The sequence below is a fragment of the Macaca fascicularis genome, chromosome 1, assembly GCF_037993035.2.
Source record: "Macaca fascicularis isolate 582-1 chromosome 1, T2T-MFA8v1.1".
Classification (NCBI taxonomy): domain Eukaryota; kingdom Metazoa; phylum Chordata; class Mammalia; order Primates; family Cercopithecidae; genus Macaca; species Macaca fascicularis.
Window position 1 is genome coordinate 143,499,721 of NC_088375.1, and position 14,309 is coordinate 143,514,029.

Below are 14,309 nucleotides of genomic sequence, written 5' to 3' on the forward strand. Positions count from 1 at the left end.
GGGTGCAGCACAGCAACATGGCACAAGTATACATATGGAACAAACCTGCACGTTATGCACATGTACCCTAGAACTTAAAGTATAATAATAATAAAATAAAATAAATAAAAATTTTAAAAAAAGAAAAAAAAAAAAAAGAATGTGGATTTTTACCTACATAAAAAAGTTTTAAGGGCGGAGCAAGATGGCCGAATAGGAACAGCTCCAGTCTCCAACTCCCAGCACAAGCGACACAGAAGACCGGTGATTTCTGCATTTTCAACTGAGGTACTGGGTTCATCTCACGGGGGAGTGCCGGACGATCGGTGCTGGTCAGCTGCTGCAGCCCGACCAGCGAGAGCTGAAGCAGGGCGAGGCATTGCCTCACCTGGGAAGCGCAAGGGGGAAGGGAATCCCTTTTCCTAGCCAGGGGAACTGAGACACACAACACCTGGAAAATCGGGTAACTCCCACCCCAATACTGCGCTTTAAGCAAACAGGCACACCAGGAGATCATATCCCACACCTGGCCGGGAGGGTCCCACACCCACGGAGCCTCCCTCATTGCTAGCACAGCAGTCTGTGATCTACCGGCAAGGCAGCAGCCAGGCTGGGGGAGGGGCGCCCGCCATTGCTGAGGCTTAAGTAGGTAAACAAAGCCGCTGGGAAGCTCGAACTGGGTGGAGCTCACAGCAGCTCAAGGAAACCTGCCTGTCTCTGTAGACTCCACCTCTGGGGACAGGGCATAGTAAACAATAACAAACACAGCAGAAAACACTGCAGACGCAAACGACTCTGTCTGACAGCTTTGAAGAGAGCAGTGGATCTCCCAACACGGAGGCTGAGATCTGAGAAGGGACAGACTCCCTGCTCAAGTGGGTCCCTGACCCCTGAGCAGCCTAACTGGGAGACATCCCCCACTAGGGGCAGTCTGACACCCCACACCTCACAGGGTGGAGTACACCCCTGAGAGGAAGCTTCCAAAGCAAGAATCAGACAGGTACACTCGCTGTTCAGAAATATTCTATCTTCTGCAGCCTCCGCTGCTGATACCTGGGCAAACAGGGTCTGGAGTGGACCTCAAACAATCTCCAACAGACCTACAGCTGAGGGTCCTGACTGTTAGAAGGAAAACTATCAAACAGGAAGGACACCTACACCAAAACCCCATCAGTACATCACCATCATCAAAGACCAGAGGCAGATAAAACCACAAAGATGGGGAAAAAGCAGGGCAGAAAAGCTGGAAATTCAAAAAATAAGAGCACATCTCCCCGGGCAAAGGAGCGCAGCTCATTGCCAGCAACGGATCAAAGCTGGACGGAGAATGACTTTGACGAGATGAGAGAAGAAGGCTTCAGTCCATCAAATTTCTCAGAGCTAAAGGAGGAATTACGTACCCAGCGCAAAGAAACTAAAAATCTTGAAAAAAAAGTGGAAGAATTGATGGCTAGAGTAATTAATGCAGAGAAGGTCATAAACGAAATGAAAGAGATGAAAACCATGACACGAGAAATATGTGACAAATGCGCAAGCTTCAGTAACCGACTCAATCAACTGGAAGAAAGAGTATCAGCGATTGAGGATCAAATGAATGAAATGAAGCGAGAAGAGAAACCAAAAGAAAAAAGAAGAAAAAGAAATGAACAAAGCCTGCAAGAAGTATGGGATTATGTAAAAAGACCAAATCTACGTCTGATTGGGGTGCCTGAAAGTGAGGGGGAAGATGGAACCAAGTTGGAAAACACTCTTCAGGATATCATCCAGGAGAACTTCCCCAACCTAGTAGGGCAGGCCAACATTCAAATCCAGGAAATACAGAGAACGCCACAAAGATACTCCTCGAGAAGAGCAACTCCAAGACACATAATTGCCAGATTCACCAAAGTTGAAATGAAGGAAAAAATCTTAAGGGCAGCCAGAGAGAAAGGTCGGGTTACCCACAAAGGGAAGCCCATCAGACTAACAGCAGATCTCTCGGCAGAAACTCTCCAAGCCAGAAGAGAGTGGGGGCCAATATTCAACATTCTTAAAGAAAAGAATTTTAAACCCAGAATTTCATATCCAGCCAAACTAAGTTTCATAAGTGAAGGAGAAATAAAATCCTTTACAGATAAGCAAATGCTTAGAGATTTTGTCACCATTAGGCCTGCCTTACAAGAGACCCTGAAGGAAGCACTAAACATGGAAAGGAATAACCGGTACCAGCCATTGCAAAAACATGCCAAAATGTAAAGACCATTGAGGCAAGGATGAAACTGCATCAACTAACGAGCAAAATAACCAGTTAATATCATAATGGCAGGATCAAGTTCACACATAACAATCTTAACCTTAAATGTAAATGGACTAAATGCTCCAATTAAAAGACACAGACTGGCAAACTGGATAAAGAGTCAAGACTCATCAGTCTGCTGTATTCAGGAGACCCATCTCACATGCAGAGACATACATAGGCTCAAAATAAAGGGATGGAGGAAGATTTACCAAGCAAATGGAGAACCAAAAGAAGCGGGGGTTGCAATACTAGTCTCTGATAAAACAGACTTTAAACCATCAAAGATCAAAAGAGACAAAGAAGGCCATTACATAATGGTAAAGGGATCAATTCCACAGGAAGAGCTAACTATCCTAAATATATATGTGCACCCAATACAGGAGCACCCAGATTCATCAAGCAAGTCCTTAGAGACTTACAAAGAGACTTAGACTCCCATACAATAATAATGGGAGACTTCAACACTTCACTGTCAACATTAGACAGATCAACGAGACAGAAAGTTAACAAGGATATCCAGGAATTGAACTCAACTCTGCAGCAAGCAGACCTAATAGACATCTATAGAACTCTCCACCCCAAATCAACAGAATATACATTCTTCTCAGCACCACATCGTACTTACTCCAAAATTGACCACATAATTGGAAGTAAAGCTCTCCTGAGCAAGTGTAAAAGAACAGAAATTATAACAAACTGTCTCTCAGACCACAGTGTAATCAAACTAGAACTCAGGACTAAGAAACTCAATCAAAACCGCTCAACTACATGGAAACTGAACAACCTGCTCCTGAATGACTACTGGGTACATCACGAAATGAAGGCAGAAATAAAGATGTTCTTTGAAACCAATGAGAACAAAGATACAACATACCTGAATCTCTGGGATACATTTAAAGCAGTGTGTAGAGGGAAATTTATAGCACTAAATGCCCACAAGAGAAAGCAGGAAAGATCTAAAATGGACACTCTAACATCGCAATTAAAAGAACTAGAGAAGCAAGAGCAAACACATTCGAAAGCTAGCAGAAGGCAAGAAATAACTAAGATCAGAGCAGAACTGAAGGAGATAGAAACACAAAAAACCCTCCAAAAAATCAATGAATCCAGGAGTTGGTTTTTTGAAAAGATCAACAAAATTGACAGACCACTAGCAAGACTAATAAAGAAGAAAAGAGAGAAGAATCAAATCGATGCAATTAAAAATGATAAAGGGGATATCACCACCAACCCCACAGAAATACAAACTACCATCAGAGAATACTATAAACACCTCTACGCAAATAAACTGGAAAATCTAGAAGAAATGGATAATTTCCTGGACACTTACACTTTTCCAAGACTAAACCAGGAAGAAGTTGAATCCCTGAATAGACCAATAGCAGGCTCTGAAATTGAGGCAATAATTAATAGCCTACCAACCAAAAAAAGTCCAGGACCAGATGGATTCACAGCTGAATTCTACCAGAGGTACAAGGAGGAGTTGGTACCATTCCTTCTGAAACTATTCCAATCAATAGGAAAAGAGGGAATCCTCCCTAACTCATTTTATGAGGCCAACATCATCCTGATACCAAAGCCTGGCAGAGACACAACAAAAAAAGAGAATTTTAGACCAATATCCCTGATGAACATCGATGCAAAAATCCTCAATAAAGTACTGGCAAACCGGATTCAGCAACACATCAAAAAGCTTATCCACCATGATCAAGTGGGCTTCATCCCTGGGATGCAAGGCTGGTTCAACATTCGCAAATCAATAAACATAATCCAGCATATAAACAGAACCAAAGACAAGAACCACATGATTATCTCAATTGATGCAGAAAAGGCTTTTGACAAAATTCAACAGCCCTTCATGCTAAAAACACTCAATAAATTCGGTATTGATGGAAGGTACCTCAAAATAATAAGAGCTATCTATGACAAACCCACAGCCAATATCATACTGAATGGGCAAAAACTGGAAGCCTTCCCTTTGAAAACTGGCACAAGACAGGGATGCCCTCTCTCACCACTCCTATTCAACATAGTGTTGGAAGTTCTGGCTAGGGCAATCAGGCAAGAGAAAGAAATCAAGTGTATTCAGTTAGGAAAAGAAGAAGTCAAATTGTCCCTCTTTGCAGATGACATGATTGTATATTTAGAAAACCCCATTGTCTCAGCCCAAAATCTCCTTAAGCTGATAAGCAACTTCAGCAAAGTCTCAGGATACAAAATTAATGTGCAAAAATCACAAGCATTCTTATACACCAGTAACAGACAAACAGAGAGCCAAATCAGGAATGAACTTCCATTCACAATTGCTTCAAAGAGAATCAAATACCTAGGAATCCAACTTACAAGGGATGTAAAGGACCTCTTCAAGGAGAACTACAAACCACTGCTCAGTGAAATAAAAGAGGACACAAACAAATGGAAGAACATACCATGCTCATGGATAGGAAGAATCAATATCGTGAAAATGGCCATACTGCCCAAGGTAATTTATAGATTCAATGCCATCCCCATCAAGCTACCAACGAGTTTCTTCACAGAATTGGAAAAAACTGCTTTAAAGTTCATATGGAACCAAAAAAGAGCCCGCATCTCCAAGACAATCCTAAGTCAAAAGAACAAAGCTGGAGGCATCACGCTACCTGACTTCAAACTATACTACAAGGCTACAGTAACCAAAACAGCATGGTACTGGTACCAAAACAGAGATATAGACCAATGGAACAGAACAGAGTCCTCAGAAATAATACCACACATCTACAGTCATCTGATCTTTGACAAACCTGAGAGAAACAAGAAATGGGGAAAGGATTCCCTATTTAATAAATGGTGCTGGGAAAATTGGCTAGCCGTAAGTAGAAAGCTGAAACTGGATCCTTTCCTTACTCCTTATATGAAAATTAATTCAAGATGGATTAGAGACTTAAATGTTAGACCTAATACCATAAAAATCCTAGAGGAAAACCTAGGTAGTACCATTCAGGACATAGGCATGGGCAAAGACTTCATGTCTAAAACACCAAAAGCAACAGCAGCAAAAGCCAAAATTGACAAATGGGATCTCATTAAACTAAAGAGCTTCTGCACAGCAAAAGAAACTACCATCAGAGTGAACAGGCAACCTACAGAATGGGAGAAAATTTTTGCAATCTACTCATCTGACAAAGGGCTAATATCCAGAACCTACAAAGAACTCAAACAAATTTACAAGAAAAAAACAAACAACCCCATCAGAAAGTGGGCAAAGGATATGAACAGACATTTCTCAAAAGAAGACATTCATACAGCCAACAGACACATGAAAAAATGCTCATCATCACTGGCCATCAGAGAAATGCAAATCAAAACCACAATGAGATACCATCTCACACCAGTTAGAATGGCGATCATTAAAAAGTCAGGAAACAACAGGTGCTGGAGAGGATGTGGAGAAATAGGAACACTTTTACACTGTTGGTGGGATTGTAAACTAGTTCAACCATTATGGAAAACAGTATGGCGATTCCTCAAGGATCTAGAACTAGATGTACCATATGACCCAGCCATCCCATTACTGGGTATATACCCAAAGGATTATAAATCATGCTGCTATAAAGACACATGCACACGTATGTTTATTGTGGCACTATTCACAATAGCAAAGACTTGGAATCAACCCAAATGTCCATCAGTGACAGATTGGATTAAGAAAATGTGGCACATATACACCATGGAATACTATGCAGCCATAAAAAAGGATGAGTTTGTGTCCTTTGTAGGGACATGGATGCAGCTGGAAACCATCATTCTTAGCAAACTATCACAAGAACAGAAAACCAAACACCGCATGTTCTCACTCATAGGTGGGAACTGAACAATGAGATCACTTGGACTCAGGAAGGGGAACATCACACACCGGGGCCTATCATGGGGAGGGGGGAGGGGGGAGGGATTGCATTGGGAGTTATACCTCATGTAAATGACAAGTTGATGGGTGCAGCACACCAACAAGGCACAAGTATACTTATGTAACAAACCTGCACGTTATGCACATGTACCCTACAACTTAAAGTATAATAATAATAAATACATTTAAAAAAAAAAAGTTTTAAAAAATTTTGATTTGAAGGTTTAAGCAAGTTTTAAAATGTTAATTGTAAAGGAAATTCTGTGTGTAAACATTGGCTAAAGTCAAAAAGGTATCATCCAGTTTTTCTGTGAACTGGACATTAAAAGCACAATGGGTTTTTCTTAAAGCACTAACCTGCTCTTTAACAAAAATTATAAAAGGTTAAAAACAGTCTATGAAAATCTTACCTTATGGTCAGACATTAAAAATTGGACAAATATGTCTACAAGGTTTTATTAAAATTAAGTTTAACATTAATAACACCCTAATATAAAAGTGAAATTTAGCTTATCTGGTATAAAAATCATACAGGAAGCACTGTCAAATATAAAATGGTGTTTGGCTTTCTTTGATCTAAAAACTAATAAAAATATGTCTAAAAAAATTTCTCAGTAAAAGGGCACCAAGGACTATAAAGTCCACTGCTGATGTCCCCACTTTAAAACAAAAGATCAATTTCTTAGAAATTATATACTTGGTTTATCTTCCACTTTCCTTTCCCTCAAAACTAAAAGTCTTTTTAGCACAGGTATCACCCTTAGAATTTCCAGTAAACCAACACCAGCCCGAGGATCACGTTCTCATCAAAAGGTGGAAAAAAGGAAAACTCGAGCCAGCCTGGGAAGGACCCTAGCTTGCGCTGTTAACCACCGAGACTGCTGTTCATACAGCGGAAAGGGGATGGACTCATCACACCCAAGTCAAGAAAGTGCCGCCCCGTCCAGGGTCATGGGCCATAGTCCCAGGGGAAAACCCTACCAAACTAAAGATAAGAAAAATTGAACTCTCTTTCATCTATTCTATTACTCTTTCTTCTTTCCTTGCTCTACTGCTGACCATCTAGTTATAACATAACCCAGTCAATTTCACTATTGCATTTGATGCTTGCCTTGTTATACCCCGTAGGGGATTGCCAAGTCAAAGATTACTCTCTACTTCAGAAAAGTACCTCTGTCCCTCCTGACTCTCCTCAGACTGGGCCTTAGTAAACTAGGACCATTTAATCCAGGGAGATTTTGATAAAGACCCGTGTCAACCAGGAGTCTTGCCCTCTGATAGAGAGCCTTTATGCCATAGTTGGTCCAACATTCTGTGAACCACTAAAGAGCAAGGATGGACTGCCCCAACCGGTTTTTGTAATTTCCTAAAACCATACATTCATTTTACTAGAGGATGGTAGAAGTTAAAGACTTAAAACAACTTTGGCAATTAAGGCAGGTTACCAAGATGCAATTGCCTGGTTGGAATGGATCAAATATTCCATCCGCACATTAAACAAAAGCAATTGTTATGCTTGTGCACATGGCAGGCCAGAGGCCCAGATTGTCCCCTTTCCACTAAGGTGGTCCTCCAGTCGACCAGGTGTTGGCTGCATGGTAGCTCTTTTCCAGGATTTTACAGCCCGGGGTAATAAATCGTGCCAAGCTCGCTCTCTCTGCTATATCCCGAAGTCCAGCACCCTGCGGGTCAGCCCCCAAGGGTCACCCAGCTTCCATCTCCCAACATTAAGTTCACTTGGTGTCTCTCACGACAGGGAGGAAAGAGTGTTCCTTGGAGACCTGACGGGATGCAGTGAGCTTAATTATTTTCAAGAGCTTATCAATCAGGTAGCCTTTGTTCATCTCTGAGCAGATGTGTGGTGGTATTGTGGTGGACCTTTACTGGACCTTCTACCAAATAACTAGAGTGCTTTAGTCCAATTGGCTATCCCCTTCACCCTGGCATTTCATCAACCAGAGGAAGGAAAAATAACACATCGTAAAGCAAGAGAAGCGCCTTATGGGTCTTTTGACTCTCACCTCTATTTAGACACAATTAGAGTCCCACAGGGAAACCAGATCAATTTAAAGCCCGAAATCAAATAGCTGCAGGATTTGAGTCAATATGTTTGTGGGTGACAATTTAAAAAATGTAGATTAGATAAACTACATCTATTATAATTAACTGGCTAGTAGCTATTTATTAACTACTCTAGAGATGCTGTTAAAGGAATAGCTGAACAATTAAGGGCTACTAGCCAGGTGGCTTGGGAAGATAGGATAGCCTTAGACATGATATTAGCAGAAAGAGGAGGAGTTTGCATCATGATTAAAACTCAATGTTGTACCTTCATCCTAAATAACACCACCCCTAATGGAAGTATAACAAAGGCATTGCAAGGTCTGACTGCTCTATCCAATGAGTTAGCCAGCAACTCAGGGGTAAATGACCCCTTTACAGGATGGCTAGAAAAGTAGTTCAGTAAATGGAGAAGAATAATAGCATCAATTCTTACTTCCCTCACAGCTGTAATAGGTGTACTTATTCTTGTCGGGTGCTGTGTCATACCATACATCCGTAAGTTGATGCAGAGGCTCATAAAAACGGCACTTACTAAAACCTCCCTTAACTGTTCTCCACCTTATCCAGGGAAGCTTCTTATTTTGGAAAATCAGAAAAAACAACTAAGCCAAGACATGTTAAAAAAAAAAAAAAAAGGTTTGAAAAGAAAGCTGTAAGGAAATACAAGGGGAGAGGTTACTAACAACCTGAGTTCTAAGTTTCTTTTCAAAGAATTAATATGCCAGTGTCTTCAATTCTTTGCCTTTTACTTTTAAACTTCTCTTAAAGCAACCTTTTTCGATTACCTACTCCACTCTGACTCATTCCAATTACCTGCTCCACCCTGACTCATTCCGATTACCTGCTATCTGCTCTGCCCTAACTCCCGCCAAAGCACTCACCCCGTCAGTCTCTTTAAATTAGCCAATCAGAATTAGTTTAGCCTGTGCAGTCTAACCCTAGCCAGTAGGGGAACAACACAGCAGCCGGAGCCACATGCGTCTGGGATAAGAACCCCTTCCCCTCCCTTGTCCAAATGTGCCCTTACCATTGCTCCATCTGTAAGGGTGCACCCTTCTATAGAAGTACCTTGCCTTGCTGAGAATTAAAAAGAAAATTTTATATTCGAGTGCTATTTCTTTTGTGGCACTGATTCTTTATATATAACACTATGTAAATGGAGAGTATGAAGTAAAGTTACAAGGTCATTTACTTGGCCTACACCCTATGAAGAGGATATTTCCTGTCATAGCTGAAGTGTGAATCAGTCTTATGTTCCCTGCCTCCAGACCCATTGTCTTGCCTCAAATCAGATTTCACAGAAAGAGAGACTGTGAGCCTGTCTGGTTAAAAATTCTTACCTCTTTGCTGGCTTGTCAGGTCCTGGGTTCCCTTCGCTGTGGCTTCTAGCAGAGAAGCTTTGGTATCCTGCTCACAGTACCAAAACTCTATGGGCCAAGGGAAAGTTTCCCCTTCACCCTCTGAAGTTTCACTGAAAAATCAACTCACAAAAGGAGATTAATAGGAGAAATGGCATGCACATTTTTCATTGTGCACATGGAGGGTGAACCACAGAGTGACTACCCCTCTTTTAAAAGAAAGAATGTGGGTATTGTATAATTCTAAAAAGTATCTGCCTATCAGATGGATGCAGGAGTAGGAAACCTAACTGAAAATCAATGTTGACAGTATTTTTCAATTTAGAAATTGTTTTAGACAATCTTGATTTCCTCTTATAAATATGTGATTTTATCAAAACCTTTTTTGGAAGCTTCTAAGTATGTTGAAAATAGATCTCCCTGGCCAGGTGTGGTGGCTCACCTGAAATGCTAGCACTTCCCGAGGCCAAAGCAGGTAGTGTGCTTAAACTCAGGGGATCAAGACCAGCTTGGGCAACATGGTGAAATCCCATCTTTACAAAAAATACAAAAATTGGCTGAGTACAGTGGCTCATGCCTGTAATCCTAGCACTTTGGGAAGCCAAGGTGGGTGGATCACCTGAGGTTAGAAGTTCAAAACCAGTCTGGCCAACATGGTGAAACCCTGTCTTTACTAAACATACAAAAAATTAGTCGGGTGTGGTGGCGGATACCTGTAATCCCAGCTACTCGGGAGGCTGAGGCAGGAGAATCACTTGAATTGGGGAGGCAGAGGTTGCAGTGGGCTGAGATCATGCCACTACACTCCAGCCTGGGCAACAGAGTGAGACTCTATCTCAAAAACAAACAAACAACAAACAAAAAACAACAACAAAAATTAGCTGGGCATGGTGGTGCATGACTGTAGTCTCAGCTACTCAGGAGGCTGAGATGGGAGGATGACTTGAGCCCGGGAGGTCAAGGTTGCAGTGAGCTGAGATTGCACCACTGCACTCCCACCCAGATGACAGAATAAGACCCTATCTCAAAAAAAAAAAGATCTCCCAGTTATTTTGTTTTATTCTCCAGCTGGCTCTTTTCAGCTGAGTGTACAGATAATTAGATAATTAGAATGTTGTTTAAAGACAGTTTATTCAAGCACAAAGATTGAGGACTCCAGCCCAGGACACACTTCCAAGTTGCCTTGGGGAGTGTTCCAGAGAACAAAAGAGGGGCTCAAGATTTTAAAGGAAAAAAGGACAAATTAGGAAAGGGGGTAATTATGAAAGTTGTTCATCAGGAATTCTCCTTAGTTTACAGAAATAACATTGGTAATTACTGGCTATATATTATTAAACTACAGGGTGTGATATAGCTTGGATGTTCATGCTCTCCAAATTTCATGTTGAAATGTGAGGCTCCCTTGATCCCAGGAGTTGAAGGCTACAGTGAGCTATGATCACACCATTGCAATCCAGTGTGGGTGACAGAGTAAGACCCTGTCTCTAAAAAAAAAAAAAGAAAGAAAGAAAGAAAGAAAGAAAGGGACTGATTGATGTATCTAAGATGTTTTGTAAGTATATATATAAAACTAAGAAGTTTGTAATTTATATATACATCTATAAATTATAAAACTTCTGGCCCGGCGCGGTGGCTCAAGCCTGTAATCCCAGCACTTTGGGAGGCCGAGGCGGGCGGATCACGAGGTCAGGATATCGAGACCATCCTGGCTAACACGGTGAAACCCCGTCTCTACTAAAAATATAAAAAAAAATAAGCCGGGCGAGGTGGCGGGCGCCTGTAGTCCCAGCTACACGGGAGGCTGAGGCAGGAGAATGGCGGGAACCCGGGAGGCGGAGCTTGCAGTGAGCTGAGATCCGGCCACAGCACTCCAGCCTGGGCGACAGAGCGAGACTCAGTCTCAAAAAAAAAAAAAAAAAAAAACTTCTTAGATATCACTGTACATGTATGTATGAAGTGTGTGTGTATATATATAAATATATATATATATTTAGGCATATAAGTAACTTAGGGGACAGAAATGATTTTTAAACTTAAGGAAACTGAGGGTCAGAGAAATGAGATTACAGCCCAAGATTCCTGACCTATAGGGCCAAATTTCATTCCCCTCCACATCATCCCTGGCAGCACTTTGCTTCTAGTGTCTGAATTTTGAGGTGGATGTGCATACGTGTATGTGTGTTCAGTTTTCTACATTAATATTGTGCTTGGAGGTTTTTTGCAGTTATTAACATCTCTGATAGGTTGGCATGGCGGAGATGTTTGTCTCTTTACCAAGCTGGTGACAATTTAATGATAGTATTGTCAACCAGTGTCTTCAATGATTATGCACATTTATCAAACAGTATAATCATCTCTACTCTGCCAGTTGCTCACACACCAGAAATGAAGCTCCAGAAACAGTCTATTGCTCTGACAAGGATAATAGGTCATTATTACCAAATCAGCAGCCAGTGAGCCCGTGTTTTAAAAATAAACGATCCTGCTTCCCACCATTACTTATTTTTCATAAGTGCCCAGGTTTGTCTTGCATCTGACAGCAGGAGACAATTATGCTATAATATTTTTCTGCTTTTAAGAAACATGTCTTAAATGGTAAATGGAATATTTCTATTAACCCCACAGTAGACGCATGGGTGATTTTTATAGGCGCATTAATAGAAAATGGGTAGAATTCATGATATGTGCACACCAAGTACATATAATCTTTTCCTTTTCCATCCAGTTCTCTTGAAAAAGAGTGACTAGCTAGGAAAATAGGGGTGGGGTGAGGGTGGGGATGGGGGCAGAAGAAGTACTACATGATTACCACATGACTGAAGGCGAGTTCTCAATGCTCTCTTATTGCTGTTTGATTGGGCAATCAGAGTGCACAAATAGTCTCCATACACTGTCCCTTTCCTATATAGAGGGTTTTCAAATATAATCTTATAACTTGTGAAAGGAAAAATTCTTCCCCACCTGCCAGGAGTTACCCCTTCTCCTCCCCAGACAGGACAGCCTGATGGGAGCTTGGGAGTCTTTCCCAGTTGAACACCTGCCCTTACCACCTGGCCACAGACTGTGCTCAGAGGACACCTCTCCTTGTAATGAAGTCTGGATTAAATTCCAACTCAGACTAGAGATTGTACCATACCATACCTACAGCTGCAATGGGAAAGAAGGCACCACTGAGGAAAAGGGCATTTTTTTCTAAGGAGGGAAAGGGGAGAGCAGCTGAATGACACACTGTGTTTCTCTAACAACTGAAAACCATCCTGTTAGAAGGGGCCGCTCTCGCTTTCAAAACAAAAAGAAGCTTGTAACTGTAAAAGGCTGCAATGGGTTTCCTGCTACCCCACCCACTTAGAGGAAAAACCTATTTATGAGGCTTTATTAAGTGCAAATAAGTCCCTGGGCTTCAACGGAGAAGGAGCAGCTGCTGAAGATGTGGTCATTTGCATATAAATGACATGATTTCAGCTCAGAGAAGAATATTGAAAAATATACATGTCGACAATGGAATCCTGATAGATTCACACATATTAAGGTCAGATATTGTAATTTTTAAGGCTGCTGCATGCTGATGACGGCATCATATCATACATTCGATTCTGTTTGGATTATATCATATTATCTTCTATGAAATGGAGGATTTTTATTGTGAATTAATTAAACTACTTTTTTTCCCCTAAAGATGAGAACATTTGGGTCAATAAGCTAAATGATCTACAAATATATAGGCTCTGTGACAACCAAAGTTACCAACCACAAACTTGGTTTCCTTCACAGTTAATAAGGAAGGTTGTGTGCTCAGGTGTCTCCTGGGGAAGAGACGACAGAGCTTTCTCTCATTTCTCTCTCTCTATGGCAGGGTCAACCTTTTTTTTGAAGAGCCAAGGAAGTTTCAGTTTCCATATTCTAAGAAGTTTTCCATAACCTTGGCTCGAAGATTAGTGGGAAAATTATTGTAGCCCAGAAATTTCCACAAGTTTGTCACCAACCCACCATTGTTTCCTTGCCCCGGGGCCTGTGCTTTGAGGTTCACAGCTGGCAAAAGACAGCTTCTGGAACCTCCACACTGATTTCAAGCACAAGTCCTCTGTGCTGATTGGAGGAAGTAAGTGGGCTTACCTGAAATCTGCCTGGGATTCTGGCCTTGCAGCAGACAGGGTGCTTATTGGCGCCTTCCCCACCTGCAATATAATTTTTTTTTTTTTCTTTTTTTTTTTTTTGAGGCAGGATCTCACTCTGTTACCCAGGCTGGAGTGGAGTGACATGATCGTGGCTCATTGCAGCCTCAGCCTCCTGCTGGGCTCAAGTGATCCTCCCATCTCAGCCTCCCAAGTAGCTGGGACCACTGGCATGCACCAACATGCCCAGCTAATTTTTGCTTTTTTTTTTTTTTTTTGTAGAGACAGGGTTTTGCCATGCTGCCCAGGCTGGTCTTGAACCCCTGGGTTCAAGTGACCTGCCTTGCTTGGGGTCCCAAAGTGCTGAGATTATAGACATGAACCACCATGTCCGGCCAGAGGATATATTTCTCTCTTTCTTTCTTTCTTTCTTTCTTTCTTTCTTTCTTTCTTTCTTTCTTTCTTTCTTTCTTTCTTTCTTTCTTTCTTTCTTTCTTTCTTTTCTTTTTCTTTCTTTCTTTTCTTTCTTTCTTTCTTTCTCTTTCTTTCTTTCTTTTTTCTTTCTTTCTTTCTTTCCTTCTTTCCTTCCTTTTCTTTCTCTCTCTCCTTTTCTTTCTTTCTTTTTCTTTCTTTCT

At 41.4% G+C, this 14,309-nt stretch overlaps 1 long non-coding RNA gene across 2 annotated transcripts in view; it reads right to left on the minus strand.

Moving 5' to 3' along the window:
• LOC135964625 (uncharacterized) overlaps nt 1–10,591 on the minus strand; it is a 33,843-nt gene extending 23,252 nt beyond the window's left edge. For both annotated transcript variants that reach the window (XR_012429122.1, XR_010577128.2), the window contains exon 1: nt 9,545–10,591. This is a non-coding gene — a long non-coding RNA (uncharacterized lncRNA). The remainder of the gene's footprint in view (nt 1–9,544) is intronic.
• Between the last annotated feature and the right edge of the window lie 3,718 nt (nt 10,592–14,309).